The following is a 4,861-nucleotide window of genomic DNA, read 5'->3' as shown; positions in this document are numbered from 1 at the left end:
CTGTGTCTGGGCATGCTCATGTCAGTGTGTGTGTGTATGTGTGTGTGTTTGTGTGTGTCTGTGACTGTGTCTGGGCATATTCATGTCAGAGTGTGTGTGTGTGTGTCTGTGTGTGGGCATGCTCATGTCAGTGTGTGTGTTTATGTGTGGACATGCTCGTGTCAGTGTGTGTATGTGGGCATGCTCATGTCAGTGTATGTGTGTGGGCATACTCATGTCAGTGCGTGTGTGGGGCATGTTCATGTCAGAGTGTGTGTGTGTGTCTGTCTGTCTGTCTGTGTGTGGGCATGCTCATGTCAGTGTGTGTGTGTGTGTGTGTGTCTGTGACTGTGTCTGTGTGTGGGAATGTTCATGTCAGAGTGTGTGTGTGTGTGTGTGTGGGCATGCTCATGTCAGTGTGTGTGTGTGTGTGTGTCTGTGACTGTGTCTGTGTGTGGGCATGTTCATGTCAGAGTGTGTGTGTCTGTGTGTGGGCATGCTCATGTTAGTGTGTCTGTGTATCTGTGTGTGTTTGTGTGTGTGGGCATGCTCAGTCAGTGTGTGGGGGGGATATGCTCATGTCAGAGTGTCTGTGTCTGTGTGTGTGTGTGTGTGTGTTTGTGTGTGGGCATGCTCATGTCAGTGTATGTGTATGTATGTGTGTGTGTGTGTGTGTCTGTCTGTCTGTGTCTGTGTGTGGGCATGCTCATGTCAGTGTGTGTGTATGTGTGTGTGTGACATGCGTGTGCGTGCAGACAGAGAACAACTTTGGGTATGGTTCCTCATCTTCCACGTTTGAAGTTTGGAGTTTCCTTGGCACTGTGGTGCACAGGATCGGGTAGCTGACCTATAAACTTCCAGGGATTCTGAACTAGCACGCCTGGCTTTTATGTGGGCTCTGGGGATCTGAACGCAGGTCCTCATATTCGTGAAGCAAGTGCATGACACATGGAGGCCTACATTCTAGTTTTGAGATTTATTCATCCACAAACCCCATTCCTTGTTTTTACTGCTAGTTAGTGTCCAGCCTGTCTCACCTTATTCTTCTCCAATTGATAGAATCATCCCAAAATTTTAAAATTATTAACAGTAACGATAAACATTTTTACATATCTCTTTGGGCAGCTGTGTGAAAGTTTTCAAGACTGAAATTTCTGATTCAGATTTGCTTTGCCAGATTATGTTCCCAAATAGGATATATCTCAACAGTTGTGTTCTTTCCTAGAATGAATAAGACTAGGTTTGATCTGCAGCATGGAAAAACAAAACAAAAGAACACAGCACATTACAGAATTCAGTTTACGCAAGCATGTCGATGCTTGTCTATAATTCCAACACTCAAGCAAACAAGACAGGAAGACTACAAGTTCAAAGCCAGCCTATATTATATAGCCAGACACTGTTTCCAAACAAAATGTTTCCAGGCTGGAAAGATGGTTCAGTGGTGAAAAGCACAGGCTCCTCTTCCAGAGGTCCTGAGTTCAATTCCCAGCAATCACATGGCGGATCATAACCACCTATAATAGGATCTGATGCCCTCTTCTGCCATGCAGTTGTATATGCAGATGGAGCTATCATATATTTAAAGTAAATAAATAAATAAAAATGCTTCCAAAAGATCACCCTACTCTCCCTCCAAACCAGTGGCACGAGGGAGTTCACAGGGCTCTGCAGCTCTGACCTCATCCGACAGAGTGGGAAGCTCTGACTATGCTCATCTTGTATGAAACAGCATCTTATTGAGACCACTCTGCTTTTGTTAAAGCTAATTCTTACAGCCCATAAAACCTACCTACTTTAGGTGTAGAATTTTAGTCTTGGCATTGTTGAAACAAAAACAAGAAACAGAACAGATCCGTCAGCTAAAGAAGCCATGATTCTCAGCCCCAAGCAATCTGTTTCCATTATGTAAACTAAGAAAAAAGATAAAACACCTAAAAAATTAATAAAGGGTTGGAGAGATGGCTCAGCATTTAAGAGTATGTACTGAGGCCGGGCAGTGGTGGCACACGCCTGTAATCCCGGCACTTGGGAGGCAGAGGTGGGCAGATTTCTGAATTCGAGGCCAGCCTGGTCTACAGAGTGAGTTCCAGGACATCCAGGGCTACACAGAGAAACCCTGTCTTGAAAAACCAAAAAAAAAAAAAAAAAGGGGGGGGGGTATGTACTGTTCCTGCCAAGGGACCAAGTTTAACTCCTGGCACCCACAAGGCCGTTCACAAACACCTTTAACTCCAGCTTCAGGGGCATCTGACACTAATATGCAGCCCCCTCCCATAGACAATCAAAAAACAAACCTGAAAGGAAAGAGGGAACCTCACTGATTTGACAGTTCCCAGAGGAGGAGATTAGAAGAGCCCAGTCTGAACAGATACAACTATCAATAAGGAAAATGCAAATAAAAGCTGTAACAAGAGACTCCGAATGCCTTCTAGGAGCACAACTCTTGTTTGTGATCTCAGCTAACTTGACCTCCACAAATCCTGTCTTTAAATGCAGTCAGATCTGTGGTTTGAGATTTCAGCATTAATTTGGTGGGAACGCAACCCAACGGTAACAAGCTTTTTCAGTGACACATAGGAGAAGAGGTTTAGTTCACTGTTTCAATCTTGCCATGGCTGAGCGAGCTGCAGAGCAGAGCAGCCAGCAGCAAAGCGGAGCGGCTCTCACCACAGAGGTCAGGAAGCTGATCGAGTTGGAGAGAATCTGCATGGGATGTCCTTTTTCTTTATCTGTTAATCCCACCTAGGAATGGAACCACCCATTCAGAACAGACTTTCTCCCTCTGTAGATCCCCTTTGGAGACGCTCTTACCGATGACCCTGGAAGTGTTGCCTAACTAGTTTCCTAAGTCACTCTCAGTCCAATCACCCTGGCAATCAAGACTGACTATCCACACAGGACTGTTCCTAGTGATATGGGGTTGGAGAAATTGCTCAGTAAAGTTATCCAAGCTCAAGGACCTGGCTTTGAATCTCAGAACCCAGGTAAAAAGTCAGATCTGATGGCATGCACTTGTAATTCTAGAATTAAGGAAGGGAAGACAGGAGGATCCTTGGGACTTACAGGTCAGAGTTGGCCAGCCGAATGAATAAAAGAGAATCTCAAAAACAAACACACAAACCCAAAGTATATGGAACGTGAGGAGCAACACTTAAGGTTGACCTTTGGCCTACACACCTCACACACCACACACACCACATACAAACACACCCCCCCACACACCACACACATACCACACACACAACGCATGTACATCAAACACACATCACACACAAACACCACACACACAGCATACACATCACACACCACGCCCACACAACCCGCTAACACGGTTCCTTATATCTATGCTAATGTCAGTACCGTGCTGCTTTGATTATCTCTGTGGTGGCAATTTTCTTCTTTTTATTCATTTTTCTGTTAATCTTTTTTTAAAAAATTATTTTATTTACATTCCAAATGTGGTCCTATCCCAATCCCCCCTCCCAGAGTTCTTTACCCCCTCCCCTTCACCTCTTAGAGGGTGTTCTCACTCCCACCGCATCCCATTTCCCTCGGGCATCAAGTCTCTACAGGATTAGCCCCATCCTTTTGCACTGAGGCCAGACAAGGCAGTCCTCTGCTACATATATGCCAGGGGCCACAGGCGACCCAGGTATGCTCTTTGGTTGGCAGTTTAGATTCTGGGAACTCTGAGGGGTCTGAGATTGTTGATACTGTTGTTTTTCTATGGGGTTGCCATCCCCTTCAGATCCTTCAATCCTTCCCCTAACTCTTCCATATTGGTTCCCGACCTCAGTCCAATGCTTGGCTGTAAGTATCTGCATCTGTCTCAGTCAGCTGCTGGTAGAGCCTTTCAGAGGACAGCTATGCTAGGCTCCTGTCTACAAGCACAACATGGCATCAGTAACAGTGTCAGGGTTTGGTGCCTGTGCATGGGATGGATTCCAAGTTGGATGGGTCACTTGATGGCCTTTCCTTCAAGCTCTGCTCCATTTTGTCCCTGCGTTTCCTTTAGACGGGAACAATTCTGGGTCAAAAAATTCGAAGGTGGGTTGGTGACCCCATCCCTCCCCTGGGAGCCCTGGCTATTTACTGGAGGTGGTCTCTTCAGGTTCCATCTTCCCAACTGTTGGGCATTTCGGCTAAGGTCATCCCCATGGAATCCTGGGAGCCTCTCATATCCCAGGTCTCCAGAACTTTCTAGAAGTTTCCCCGCCCCCAAGCCTCCACCCCCTGCAGCTGCATATTTCCATTAATTCTCTTGGCTCCCTGGGCTTCTCTCCTGTTTCCCCAGTACCTGGGTCTCCCCCCATTTCCCCCTCCTTTTCTCCTCTCCCACCCTGGCCCCTCCCTCTGTCTACCTCCTGTGATTCTCCCTTCTCAGTGAGATTGAAACATCCTCATTTGAGCCTTCCAAACTGTATCATGGATATTCTATACTTTTTGGCTAATATCCACTTATCAGTGAGTATATACCATTCATGTACTTTTGGGTCTGTGTTACCTCATTCAGGATGATACTTTCTAGTTCCATCCATTTGCATGCAAAATTTATGATGTCCCCATTTTTAATAGCTGAGTAATATTCCATTGTGTAAATGAACCACAATTTTGTATCCATTCTTTGGTTGAGAGAAATCTGGGTTGTTTCTAGTTTCTGGCTATTACAAATAAGGCTGCTATGAACATAGTGGAGCACGTGTCCTTGTGGTATGGTGTAGCATCTTTTGGGTATATAACCAGGAGTAGTATAGCTGGGTCTTTAGGTAGAACTATTTCCAATTTCTGAGGAACCGCCAGGTTGATTTCCAGAGTGGTTGTACCAGTTTGTAATCCCACCAGGCATGGAGAAGTGTTCCTTTCTCCACATTCTCACCAG

This window comes from Mus caroli, chromosome 9, assembly GCF_900094665.2.
Source record: "Mus caroli chromosome 9, CAROLI_EIJ_v1.1, whole genome shotgun sequence".
Taxonomy (NCBI): Eukaryota; Metazoa; Chordata; class Mammalia; order Rodentia; family Muridae; genus Mus; species Mus caroli.
This window is presented reverse-complemented; position numbering follows the sequence as displayed.